Genomic DNA, 14,377 nt, shown 5'->3' with positions numbered 1-14,377 from the left:
ACGTTGTCGGAGCCCGGTTTGCCCCGGGTGCGCACCTCGCCTGCACCTTGGCCGGGGTGGGCACCTTGGCTGGGTTTGCCCAGGGTGCGCTCCGAAGCGGGGTTACTGGAGCGCCCCCTCTTTTTTTGTCAGAGCGTTTGGTGGGGTTTCTCGCATTGGCTCTTCCCAGGCCCGGTTGTTGGGTGCGCTCCCACCCTGGCGCGCGCGAGGTTGGAAGTTGGGTTAATTGCCCGGGCGCGCACCTTCGCCAGGGTGGGCACCTTGGTGCGCACACCTTGGCTGGGCTGCGCACCAGGGCGGGCTCAAGATGGCACCAGCATTCCCTTTTTTTCACTATCTTTCAAAACGGAAATTTTAAAATCTCGTTTTTTTTTGCCTTTTATGGAAATTAGTGAAGGCATCGCATCAAAGGTGCGCACCTCGCTGCCCACCTTGGTGTGCTCCGAGGTGCCCACCACGGTGCGAACCCGGGAGCGCCCCGATGTGTGCTCCAAGGTGCGGCGTGCACGAAGTCGGACCCCGGTTTGCCCCGGGTGCGCACCTCGCGTGCACCTTGGTGCGCACACCTTGGCTGGGTTGCGCGCCCTGGTGGGCACCATGGTGCGCACCAAGGAGCGCTCCGAAGTGTGCTCCAAGGTGCGCCGTGCACGAAGTCGGAGCCCGGTTTGCCCCAGGTGCGCACCTCGCGTGCACCTTCGCCGCGGTGGGCACCATGGCGTGCACGAAGTCGGAGCCCGGTTTGCCCCGGGTGCGCACCTCGCGTGCACCTTCGCCGGGGTGGGCACCTTGGTGTGCAGACCTTGGCTGGGTTGCGCGCCCTGGTGGGCACCATGGTGCGCACCAAGGAGCGCTCCGAAGTGTGCTCCAAGGTGCGGCCTGCACGAAGTCGGAGTCCGGTTTGCCCCGGGTGCGCACCATGGCGTGCACGAAGTCGGAGCCCGGTTTGCCCCGGGTGCGCACCTCGCGTGCACCTTCGCCGGGGTGGGCACCTCGGCTGGTTTGCGCGCCCTGGTGCGCACCAAGGAGCGCTCCGAAGTGTGCTCCAAGGTGCGGCGTGCACGAAGTCGGAGCCCGGTTTGCCCCGGGTGCGCACCTCGCGTGCACCTTCGCCGCGGTGGGCACCTTGGCTGGGTTGGGCACCATTGAGCGCTCCGAAGTTTGCTCCAAGGTGCGCACCATGGCCCTCCAAGGTGCGCAGCATGGCGTGCACGAAGTCGGAGCCCGGTTTGCCCCGGGTGCGCACCTCGCGTGCACCTTCGCCAGGGTGGGCACCTCGGTGCGCACACCTTCTCAATGTTTTCTTGCCTTTTCTGGAAATTGGTGAAGGCAGCGCATCAAAGGTGCGCACCTCGGTGTGCTCCGAGGTGCGAACCCGAGAGCGCTTCGAGGTGCGCACGAAGTCAAAAGTCGGGTTAATTGCATTGTTTTCCCCGGGTGCGCTCCGAGGTGCGCAACATCGGTGCGCACCAAGGAGGGCTCCGAAGTGTGCTCCAAGGTGCGCACGATGGCGTGCACCTCTGGTGCGCACGATTCGGAGCTCGGTTTGCCCGGGGTGCGCACACCTTGGCTGGGTTGCGCACCTTTTGTGCGCTCCATGGTGCGTACGAAGTCGGAGCTCGGTTTGCCCCGGGTGCGCACCTTGATGCGCACGCCTTGGCTGGGCTGCGCACCTTGGTGGGCGCCTCCAAGGTGCGCACGAAGTCGAAGCTCGGTTTGCCCCGGGTGCGCACCTTGGTGGGCGCCATGGTGCACTCCGAGGTGCCCAAGATTGGTGCGCACCAAGGAGCGCTCCGAAGTGCGCTCCAAGGTGCGCAGGTGCGCGCGAAGTCGAAAGTTGGGTTAATTGTCCGGTTTGCCTCGGGTGCGCACCTTGCGTGCACCTTCGCCAGGGTGGGCGCCTTGGTGCGCACACCTTGGCTGGGCTGCGCACCCGGGCGCGCACACCTTGGCACCCGCGTTTCCTTCATTTTAAATTTTTTTTTTTTACAATCTCTCAAGTGGGAAATTCTATAATCTCAACTTTTTTTGCCTTTTCAGGAAACTTTTGAATGGAGCGCATCATTGGTGCGCTCCGAAGTGTGCTCCAAGGTGCGCACCTCTGGTGCGCTCCAAAGCTCTCTCCAGCTGCGTGCACCTGCCCCGGGCGCGCACCCGGCCCCGCCCAGCTTCGCTCACCTGTCCCGGGCGTCTGGTGCGGAACCTTAGAGTAAGAAACATCACCGTGCACCTTGGCCAACGTGCGCGACTCGACCGAGCGCGCACTGGCCGAGGTGCACACCGATTTCACCTGGGTGCGCGCGCAGCACCTCGGGCGCACCGGGGTGCGCGCACAACGCCCGGGTTGCACCGTGGCCTGTGTGCTCGGGGCGCCTCGGGTGCGCGCTCGGTGTCGCCCCGGCGCGCGCGGTAGTGCGGGCAACGCACCCCGGCCCGGCCCGGCCCCGACGAGAACGCAAACGGGCAAAAGGTTAATTCAAATAGCATTGCGACGCCCGGCGAAAAACTAAAAAAGGGTGCAACACCGGGACTTCCCGGGAGGTCACCCATCCCAGTACTACTCCGGCCCAAGCGCGCTTAACTGCGGAGTTCTGATGGGATCCGGTGCACTAACGCTGGTATGATCGCACCCGTTATGAGCTTGTCGCAGTGTGTACTTAGCAAACCGCGACCCACGTGCGAATCCACCCCGGCCACCCACCCCCGTCGAGGTGCACACCCTCCCTCGCGAAGTGCGCCCCGTTCGCCAAGTGTGAGCCCTGCCCGGGTGCACGCACCTTGCTAGGGCATCGGGTGTGCACCCGGCCCGGCCTACGTGCGTGCACCTGGACGGGGCGTCGTGTGCGTGCAGTGTCCCGTCTGCAACGCGGTGCCCACACACCACCTCGGGCGCAACGACCTGCGCTCACATGTGGGCCGAGTGCACCTTGGTGCATGTTCGGGGCGCCTCGGGTGCACGCTCGATCTTGCCCCGGTGCACCAAGGCGCTCGGTTTGCCCCGGGTGCGCACTTGGTGCAAGGTGGGCACCCAAAATAGGGATCAAGCACCAAAACACAAGTTTCGGGATGCAAAATGGGACCCAAGGACCACAAATGCGTTCCAAGACCCATGATGGGTCCACGAGAACAAAAATGTGTTCCGAGACTTAATAAACAAATATTGGGTTTTAGGAGAAGAAACATGCTCTGATGCCCAAAACGAGAATCGACCCCGAAAAGGCCACAGGCCAAAAGTGGGATGCGAGACAAAAAAAAATGGGACCCGAGGACCAAAATTGGGTTCCCAGGTCGAAGACAGGGCAACCGGACAAGAAACGACCTCTAAGGCTCGAAATGAGTCCCGACGACTAAAACTTGACAAGAAGCACCCATCAGGCACCCAACTCGACACCCATGGGATGCCGACCCACCCGGGCTTCCACCTAGCACACCTTGGCACCCACCCACCCTCACACCCAACCTCGCACCCAACTTAGCACCTTTGAACCCACATTGGCACTCACCCTGACCCTGGCACCTTGGAACCCACATTGGCACTCACCTTGACCCTGGCACCCACCTTTGCACTCACCTTGGGACCCACCCTGGCTCCCACCTCGGCACCCACCCAGACACCCACCTTGGTTCCTTGGCACCCACCTTGGATCCTTGGCACCCACCCCGACACCCACCTTGGCACGCAACTTGGCTACTTGCCACCCACCTTGGCTCCTTGAAGCCCACCCCGACAACCACCCCGTGACCTACCCTGGCTAGGGTTGGTGCACACCCACCCTGGTGCCCACCTTGGCACCCACCCTATGACCCACCTTGGCACGCACCTTAGTACCCACCCCGTTACCCACCCTAGGACCCACCCCGTGACCCACCTTGGCCAGGGTGGGTGCACCCACCCTGGTGCCCACCTTGGCACCCACCCATCCTAGCACCCAGCCTGTGACCGGGCTTGGAACCCAACCTTGCACCCGTCTTGGCCAGTGTGGGTGCGCACCCATCCTGGCACCCACGTTGTGACACACCCTTTAACCCACGCACCCTAGCACCCACGTTGGCACCCACCTTGGAACCCAACTTGGCACCCACCTCGGCACCCACCTTGACACTTGTGGACCCACCTTGCCACTCACCCTAGCATCGACCCATCCTAGCACCCACCCTGGCACCTTTGCACCCTAGCACTCACCCATCCTAGCACCTAACCTGTGACCCACCTTGACACTCACCCTCGCACCCACCTTGGAACCCAACCTAGCACCCACCCACCCTGACACCAACCCTAGCACCTACCCACCCTTGCACCCACCCTGTGACCCATCTTGGCACCCACCCATCCTACCACTCAACCTATCACCCACCTTCTCACCCACCTTGGCATCCACCTTAGCACCCACCCACACTGGCACCTTGGCACCCACCTCGGGCAAGGTGGGTGCACACCCACCCTGGCACCCAATTTAGAACCCACCGAGCATGTTACCCACCTTGGCACCCACATTGCAGCCCACCCTAGTACCCACCCTATGACCCACATTGGCATCCACACCCTAGCACCCAGGCACCTCGACACCCGCCTTGACACCCACCCTAGCACTGAACCTGTGACCCACCTTGGAACTCACCCTAGAACCCACCCACCCTGTGAACCACCTTGGCATCCACCTTAGCACCCACCCACCTTGGCACCCACTCTAGCACTCACCCATCCTAACACCCAACTTGTTACCCACCTTGGCACCCGCCCTCGCGTCCACCTTGAAACCCACCCTAGCACCCACCCACGCAGGAGCCCACCTTGGCACCCAACCTAACACCCACGCATCCTGGCACCCAACTTGTGACCCACCTTGGAACCCACCCTAGTACCCACCTTTGAACCCACTATATCACCAACCCACCTTGGCACCCACCCTATGACCCTCTTTGGAATCCACCCTAGCACGCACCCACCCTGGCACCCACCATGGAGCGCACCCTAGCACCCACCCACCTCGGCACGCACCTCAACACCCACCTTGGTGTGCGCACTGCGCCAACCTCTCAAAGACCCTATGTGGTGCGCTCCAAAGTGTACACCTTTGGTGCGCTCCAAGGTGCGCACCTTTGGTGCACACCAAAGTGTGCACCGAGGTGAGCACCAAAGTGCACTCCAGGGTGCACACCAAGGCGCGCACCTTTGGTGCGGTCAATGCAAACGAATTCGGAAGTTGGGGTCGATGTCGTAATCGCTGCTGCAGACTACACGTATGAGAATCGGACAAATAGCTTTATATAGGGGAGGTGTTGCGTTTGATGGGTCGACTCCCCTGGTTGTGTGCACTGCACCAACTTCAAAGACCCTGTCTTGTTTAAGAAGTCAAAAGTTGGGGTGGATGTCCTAATCATTGCTGCAGTCTACGCATGTATGAGAATCAGACAAATAGCTTATATAGGGGAGGTGTTGCATTCGGTGGGTTGACTCCCCTGGTTGTGCGCACTGCGCCAACCTCAAAGACCTTGTTTTCGTTTAGAAGCCGAAAGTTGGGGTCGATGTCCTAATTGCTCTTGCAGGCTACGCATGTATGAGAATCAGACAAATAGCTTATATAGGGGAGGTGTTGGGTTTGATGGGTCGACTCCCCTGGTTGTGCGCATTGCGCCAACCTCAAAGACCCTGCATTGCGGATGAAGTCGAAAGTCAGAGTTTGGTGTGCTACAAGGTGTGGTCGAAGGTGCTCACCTAGGTGTGCACCTTTGGAGCGCAGGAAAAGTGCCCTCCAAAAGTGCGCACCTTTGGAGTGCACAAAAGTGCCCTCCAAAAGTGCGCACCTTTGGAGCGCAGAAAAGTGCCCTCCAAAAAGTGCCCTCCAAAAGTGCGCACCTTTGGAGCGCAGAAAAGTGCCCTCCAAAAAGTGCCCTCCAAAAGTGCGCACCTTTGGAGCGCAGAAAAGTGCCCTCCAAAAAGTGCCCTCCAAAAGTGCGCACCTTTGGAGCGCAGAAAAGTGCCCTCCAAAAAGTGCCCTCCAAAAGTGCGCACCTTTGGAGCGCAGAAAAGTGCCCTCCAAAAAGTGCCCTCCAAAAGTGCGCACCTTTGGAGCGCAGAAAAGTGCCCTCCAAAAAGTGCCCTCCAAAAGTGCGCACCTTTGGAGCGCAGAAAAGTGCCCTCCAAAAAGTGCCCTCCAAAAGTGCGCACCTTTGGAGCGCAGAAAAGTGCCCTCCAAAAAGTGCCCTCCAAAAGTGCGCACTTTTGGTGCGCACCAAAAGTGCGCACTTTTGGTGCGCACCAAAAGTGCGCACTTTTGGTGCGCACCAAGGCGCTGGTTCGGTCGTTGCAGGCGAGTTCGGAAGTTGGGGTCGATGTCCTGAGCGGAGGTGCAAACTACACAGGTGTCGGAATCGGACAAATAGCTTATATAGGGGAGGTGTATGCTTCGATGGGTCGACTCCCCAGGTTGAGCGCACCGCGCCAACCTCAAAGACCCTACGGTATGGATGAAGTCGGAAGTTGGGTCCGATGACCGATTCGATTAGTAGGTATGCTCATGAGGTCGGAATTTGGGTCCGATGACCTGCCATGTGTAGGAAGGCGAATGTTGGCACTGTGCGTTGCAAGGTGCACACCAAGGCGCTGGTGCGGTCTTTTTAGTCGAGTTCGGAAGTTGGGGTCGATGTCCTGATCGGAGGTGCAAGCTACACAGGTGTGGGAATCGGACAAATAGCTTATATAGGGGAGGTGTATGCTTCGTTGGGTCGACTCCCCGGGTTGAGCGCACCGCGCCAACCTCAAAGACCCTACGGTATGGATGAAGTCGGAAGTTGGGTCCGATGACCGATTCGATATGTAGGCATACTCGCGAGGTCGGAATTTGGGTCCGATGACCTGCCATGTTGAGGAAGGCGAATGTTGGCACTGTGCGTTGCAAGGTGCGCACCAAGGCGCTGGTTCGGTCGTTGCAGGCGAGTTCGGAAGTTGGGGTCGATGTCCTGATCGGAGGTGCAAACTACACAGGTGTGGGAATCGGACAAATAGCTTATATAGGGGAGGTGTATGCTTCGTTGGGTCGACTCCCCGGGTTGAGCGCACCGCGCCAACCTCAAAGACCCTACGGTATGGATGAAGTCGGAAGTTGGGTCCGATGACCGATTCGATATGTAGGCATACTCGCGAGGTCAGAATTTGGGTCCGATGACCTGCCATGTGCAGGAAGGCGAATGTTGGGACTGTGCGTCGCAAGGTGCGCACCAAGGCGCTGGTGCCGTCGTTGCAGTCGAGTTCGGAAGTTGGGGTCGATGTCCTGGTCAGAGGTGCAAACTACATAGGTGTGGGAATCGGACAAATAGCTTATATAGGGGAGGTGTATGCTTCGATGGGTCGACTCCCCGGGTTGAGCGCACCGCGCCAACCTCAGAGACCCTACAGTATGGATGAAGTCGGAAGTTGGGTCCGATGACCGATTCGATACGTATGCATATTCGCGAGGTCTGAATTTGTGTCCGATGACCTGCCATGCGCAGGAAGGCGGAATTTGGGTCCGATGACCGAGTTGATGGCGTGCCATGCGCAGAAAGGCGGAATTTGGGTCCGATGACCGAGTTGATGTTGATGGCCCGCCATGCATAGGAAGGCGGAATTTGGGTCCGATGACCGATTTGAAGGCGTGCCATACGCAGAAAGGCGGAGTTTGGGTCCGATGACCGAGTTGATATTGATGGCCCGCCATGCGCAGGAAGGCAGAATTTGGGTCCGATGACCTGACATACGCATGGAGTCCGACTCGGGGGCCGATGTTCGATTCGATGACTTGCATTGTGGGTAAAGTCGGAAGTTGTGGTCTTTGACCCGATTCGATGACCAGACTTCGGCTGCTTGAGAATCGGACAAATAACTTATATAGGGGAGGTAGTGTTCTCGAGCATCCTCCCCCCGTGCCCGTTTATGTCGATTGATGCTGGTGCTCTACTGGTTGGAGAGCTCGGATGCAAAAATCTTGCACCAGGATTTATCGATTGTGATGGACACGGCAAGTCTCCTGATTGCTATGCAGGAGCTCATCGTGAATCTCTATGCGGCCTTGGTATGGACTCGACCTGCGGAATGGTTCGGCAATGGTAGTCGCTCCAACACGTCCTTGCAGTGGCCACAGAGGTGATTCAACTAGAGCTCCAGTCTAGCTTTTGGGTTGCTTGGCGGACTGGTATAGCCGCGATCGAGTTCCGGCCATGAACGTTTTAGATAGCTCTTGGGCTTTCTGGGACGGAAGTCGGAAGTTTGGGCTGTTGTCCGATTTGATGACCATTCTTCGGATGTGTGAGAATCGGACAAATAACTTATATAGGGGATTGTGTTGTCTCACGCAGCCCCCTCCGTGCCCCTCTATCTCGACCGATGTTGGTGCTTGAAAGGGTTGGGATCGCTCGGATTTATAAACGTGCACCACCATTTGTCGAGTGTGAGGGACGCGGCAGGTCTCCTAAATGCTATGCGGGCGCTCTCTGAGAATCTCTATCCGGCCTCGACACAAACTAGTCTTGCTGAATGGTTTGGCACTGGTAGTCGATCTAACACGTCGTTGTTGTGGCCGCCTAGGCGATTCGATTCGAGCCCCCGTCTAGCTTTTGGGTTGCTTGGCGGATTTTGCCCTATCCGCAAGTGAGCTCGGTCCCTAAACGTTCGAGAAACCTGATTGCTATGTGCCGACTCTCTTTCTTGCGAGCCTCCATCTAGCTTTTGGGTCTCTACGGAACGGAAGTCGGAATCTGGGACCGTTGTTTGATTCGACGAGGCAGACTACGGTTGTGCGAGAATCGGACAAATAACTTATATAGGGGAGGTGTTGACTGGAGCATTCTCCCCCGTGCCCCTCTAACTCGACCAATGCTGGCGCTCGAACGGTGGTAGCGCTCGGATTTTCATTGAGCGCCAGCATTGGTCGATTTAGAGGGGCATGCGAGATTCCCGAATGCTATGCGAGGGCTCTAACGGAAATGTCTATTGGTTTCGGTATGGATGCAATTGCGAGTGGTTCGGCAAAGGTAGTCGTTCCGATGCGTCCATGTCGTGGCCAAATCGATAATTCGATTTGAGCCCTCGTATAGCATTTGGGTCTCTCGATGTGATTCCGCATTCCAGTCCCTTTGGGCACTGCTTGAGCCGCATCCCAGGGGGTTCCCTTCCCAATAATCTGCCTCGCAACCCGATTGCTATGCGGTGAGGCTCCTCGGCCGCCTCGGAACTATCTGTGTATCAGATGCATCGCGGGATAAGGGGTTGGCAACGGTAGTCGCCCCAAGCGCGTCCGATGCTTGGACCATTCCGAGGCGGCCCTGAAGCCTCTTCCGTCTAGCCGTTGGGTCCTTCTCGCCGCATCCCTCGCCTCGCACCCCGATTGCTATGCGGTGAGGCTCCTCGGCCGCCTTGGAACTATCTGTGTATCGGACGCGTCGCGGGATAAGGGGTTGTCACTGGTAGTCGCCCCAAGCGCGTCCGATGCTTGGACCATTCCGAGGCGGCCCTGAAGCCTCTTCCGTCTAGCCGTTGGGTCCTTCTCGCCGCATCCCTCGCCTCGCACCCCGATTGCTATGCGGTGAGGCTCCTCGGCCGCCTTGGAACTATCTGTGTATCGGACGCGTCGCGGGATAAGGGGTTGTCACTGGTAGTCGCCCCAAGCGCGTCCGATGCTTGGACCATTCCGAGGCGGCCCTGAAGCCTCTTCCGTCTAGCCGTTGGGTCCTTCTCGCCGCATCCCTCGCCTCGCACCCCGATTGCTATGCGGTGAGGCTCCTCGGCCGCCTTGGAACTATCTGTGTATCGGACGCGTCGCGGGATAAGGGGTTGTCACTGGTAGTCGCCCCAAGCGCGTCCGATGCTTGGACCATTCCGAGGCGGACCTGAAGCCTCTTCCCTCTAGCCGTTGGGGCTTTCTCGCCGCATCCCTCGCCTCGCACCCCGATTGCTATGCTGTGAGGCTCCTCGGCCGCCTCGGAACTATCTGTGTATCGGACGCATCGCGGGATAAGGGGTTGGCAGTGGTAGTCGCCCCAAGCGCGTCCGATGCTTGGACCATTCCGAGGCGGCCCTGAAGCCTCTTTCGTCAGCCGTTGGGGCCATCTCGCCGCATCCCCCACCTCGCACCACGATTGCTATGCTGTGAGGCTCCTCGGCCGCCTCGGAACTATCTGTGTATCGGACGCATCGCGGGATAAGGGGTTGGCAGTGGTAGTCGCCCCAAGCGCGTCCGATGCTTGGACTATTCCGAGGCGGCCCTGCAGCCTCTTCCGTGTAGCCTTTGGGGCCATCTCGCCGCATCCCTCGCCTCGCACCCCGATTGCTATGCGGTGAGGCTCATCGGCCGCCTGGGAACTATCTTCGTATCGGACGCATCGCGGGATAAGGGGTTGTCACTGGTAGTCGCCCCAAGCGCGTCCGATGCTTGGACTATTCCGAGGCGGCCCTGCAGCCTCTTCCGTCTAGCCGTTGGGGCCATCTCGCCGCATCCCCCACCTCCTCGGCTGCCTCGGAACTATCTGTGTATCGGACGCATCGCGGGATAAGGGGTTGGCAGTGGTAGTCGCCCCAAGCGCGTCCGATGCTTGGACTATTCCGAGGCGGCCCTGCAGCCTCTTCCGTCTAGCCTTTGGGGCCATCTCGCCGCATCCCTCACCTCGCACCCCGATTGCTATGCAGTGAGGCTCCTCGGCCGCCTGGGAACTATCTTCGTATCGGACGCATCGCGGGATAAGGGGTTGTCACTGGTAGTCGCCCCAAGGACGTCCGATGCTTGGACTATTCCGAGGCGGCCCTGCAGCCTCTTCCGTCTAGCCGTTGGGGCCATCTCGCCGCATCCCCCACCTCCTCGGCTGCCTCGGAACTATCTTCGTATCGGACGCATCGCGGGATAAGGGGTTGGCAGTGGTAGTCACCCCAAGCGCGTCCGATGCTTGGACTATTCCGAGGCGGCCCTGCAGCCTCTTCCGTCTAGCCTTTGGGGCCATCTCGCCGCATCCCTCGCCTCGCACCCCGATTGCTATGCGGTGAGGCTCCTCGGCCGCCTGGGAACTATCTTCGTATCGGACGCATCGCGGGATAAGGGGTTGTCACTGGTAGTCGCCCCAAGCGCGTCCGATGCTTGGACTATTCCGAGGCGGCCCTGCAGCCTCTTTCGTCTAACCGTTGGGGCCATCTCGCCGCATCCCCCACCTCGCACCCCGATTGCTATGCGGTGAGGCTCCTCGGCCGCCTTGGAACTATCTTCGTATCGGACGCATCGCGGGATAAGGGGTTGTCACTGGTAGTCGCCCCAAGCTGCGTCCGATGCTTGGACTATTCCGAGGCGGCCCTGTGGCCTCTTCCGTCTAGCCGTTGGGGCCATCTCGCCGCATCCCCCACCTCGCACCCCGATTGCTATGCGGTGAGGCTCCTCGGCCGCCTTGGAACTATCTTCGTATCGGACGCATCGCGAGATAAGGGGTTGTCACTGGTAGTCGCCCCAAGCACGTCCGATGCTTGGACTATTCCGAGGCGGCCCTGCAGCCTCTTCCGTCTAGCCGTTGGGGCCATCTCGCCGCATCCCCCACCTCGCACCCCGATTGCTATGCGGTGAGGCTCCTCGGCCGCCTTGGAACTATCTTCGTATCGGACGCATCGCGGGATAAGGGGTTGTCACTGGTAGTCGCCCCAAGCGCGTCCGATGCTTGGACTATTCCGAGGCGGCCCTGCAGCCTCTTCCGTCTAGCCGTTGGGGCCATCTCGCCGCATCCCCCACCTCGCACCCCGATTGCTATGCGGTGAGGCTCCTCGGCCGCCTTGGAACTATCTTCGTATCGGACGCATCGCGGGATAAGGGGTTGTCACTGGTAGTCGCCCCAAGCGCGTCCGATGCTTGGACTATTCCGAGGCGGCCCTGTGGCCTCCTCCGTCTAGCCGTTGGGGCCATCTCGCCGCATCCCCCCCCTTGCACCCGGATTGCTATGCGGTGAGGCTCCGATGCTTGGACTATTTCGAGGCGGCCCTGTGGCCTCTTCCGTCTAGCCGTTGGGGCCATCTCGCCGCATCCCCCCCTTGCACCCGGATTGCTATGCGGTGAGGCTCCTGGGCCACCTTGGAACTATCTTCGTATCGGACGCATCGCGGGATAAGGGGTTGTCACTGGTAGTCGCCCCAAGCGCGTCCGATGCTTGGACTATTCCGAGGCGGCCCTGCAGCCTCTTTCGTCTAGCCGTTTGGGCCATCTCGCCGCATCCCCCACCTCGCACCCCGATTGCTATGCGGTGAGGCTCCTCGACCGCCTTGGAACTATCTTCGTATCGGACGCATCGCAGGATAAGGGGTTGTCACTGGTAGTCGCCCCAAGCGCGTCCGATGCTTGGACTATTTCGAGGCGGCCCTGCAGCCTCTTCCGTCTAGCCGTTGGGGCCATCTCGCCGCATCCCCCACCTCGCACCCCGATTGCTATGCGGTGATGCTCCTCGGCCGCTTTGGAACCATCTTCGAATCGGACGCATCGCGGGATAAGGGGTTGTCACTGGTAGTCGCCCCAAGCGCGTCCGATGCTTGGACCATTCCGAGGCGGCCCTGAAGCCTCTTCCGTCTAGCCGTTGGGGCCATCCGTCGCCTCGCACCCCCGATTGCTATGCGGTGAGGCTCCTCGGCCGCCTTGGAACCGTCTTCGTATCGGACGCATCGCGGGATAAGGGGTTGTCACTGGTAGTCGCCCCAAGCGCGTCCGATGCTCGGACCATTCCGAGGCGGCCCTGAAGCCTCTTCCGTCTAGCCATTGGGGCCATCTCGCCGCATCCGTCGCCTCGCACCCCCGATTGCTATGCGGTGAGGCTCCTCGGCCGCCTTGCAACCTTCTGTGTATCGGACGCATCGCGGGATAAGGGGTTGGCACTGGTAGTCGCCCCAAGCGCGTCCGATGCTTGGACCATACCGAGGTGGCCCTGAAGCCTCTTCCGTGTAGCCGTTGGGGCCTTCCCGCCCCATCCCTCGCCTCGCACCCCGATTGATATGCGGTGAGGCTCCTCGGCCGCGTTGGAACTATCTGTGTATCGGACGCATCGCGGGATAAGGGGTTGGCACTGGTAGTCGTCCCAATCGCGTCCGATGCTTGGACCATTCCGAGGCGGCCCTGCAGCCTCTTCCTAGTCGTCGGGGCCTTCCCGGCGCATCCTTCGCCTCGCATCCCGATTCCTATGCGGTGAGTCTTCTCGGCCGCCGCGGAACTATACCTGTTATCGCTACTGCATCCTTCGGCTGGTAACCTCCTCTGCCGCCTTGGAACGTTCTCTTTGTCGGACGCGTCGCGGGATAAGGGGTTGGCACTGGTAGTCGCCCCAAGCGCGCCTGATGCATAGACCGCTCCGAGTCGACCTTGCTTTCAGCCTCTCACATGCATAGACCTCTCTGAGTCGACCCTGCAGCCTCTCACGTTTAGCCTATGGAATCTCGCCTCACAACATGATTGCTATCCTTGATGCATCCCTTGCCTCGAGCCCTGATTGCTTTCTTGGCTGCATCCCTCCTCTCCTCACAGCCCAGTTGTCATCACTGCTTCATCCGTCGCTTCATGCATCTGGCTGCTGGGCCCTTCCCACCGCACACCTCGATTGCTATCTCTGCTGCATCACACACCCCGATTGCTATCTCTGCTACATCCCTCGGCTCTCACTTCTGCATCCTTCGCCTCACACCTCGATTGCTATCAATGCTGCATCTGTAAGCTCACACCCCGATTGCTATGCGGGGAGGCTCCTTGGCCGCCTTGGAAATTTCTCTGTGTCGGACGCACCACGGGATAAGGGGTTGGCACTGGTAGTCGCCCCAAGTGCGCCCGACTCTTAGACCGCTTCGAGGTGACCTCGTAGCCTCTTTCGTCCAGGCTTCCTGCCTTCAACGCCCTTTTTACACCTCGATTGCTATGCGCGGGCTCCTTGGCGTCTATCACCTCTCTGCGAAGAGTGGCACGATGATTGTTGGGGTAAATCGTAGCAGTCCGATCTCTGGCCTTGGGCCATTGTGAGGGCTGATCGATTTCCTGTGCGCATCTCGTGTTCGCCCAGTAACAGACTCGACGACTTGTAATCGGTCTTGTTCCCGATTGTTCCTGGAGGTAGTCTTCGGAACTCTTGGATTTGACCTGTCACTCGAACTGTCCTCTTCCGAGGATGCTTGTGTGTGTGCGCTTGTGCCATTTCCTTGGCGGTATTAACGAGATATTAAAGAGCGGAGTGAGCGCCTCGCCCAGCTATGTTTGGGGCTCTCACTCCCTTACCCGGTGTGCGACCGCTTTGCACGTAGGTTGCGGAGCATCGCGACTCTTTTGATGTTTGGCGGTTGTCTTCCGGTGATGCGTTGGTCCCGAAGTGCACGTTACTAGCATTTCTGCCATTGTTCTCGATCTTTGGC

The 14,377-nt window shown here is 59.7% G+C and overlaps 1 non-coding gene across 1 annotated transcript; it reads right to left on the bottom strand.

The window, feature by feature from the left end:
- Positions 1–2,510: 2,510 nt before the first annotated feature.
- LOC131861092 (5S ribosomal RNA) lies at positions 2,511–2,629 on the bottom strand. The gene has a single exon (XR_009360173.1). It is a non-coding gene; the product is annotated as a 5S ribosomal RNA (ribosomal RNA).
- Positions 2,630–14,377: the final 11,748 nt, after the last annotated feature.

The sequence above is a fragment of the Cryptomeria japonica genome, unplaced genomic scaffold (assembly GCF_030272615.1).
Source record: "Cryptomeria japonica unplaced genomic scaffold, Sugi_1.0 HiC_scaffold_20, whole genome shotgun sequence".
Lineage (NCBI taxonomy): Eukaryota > Viridiplantae > Streptophyta > Pinopsida > Cupressales > Cupressaceae > Cryptomeria > Cryptomeria japonica.
Note: the sequence above shows the minus strand (reverse complement) of the source record. Positions and strands in the feature narration are given on the sequence as shown.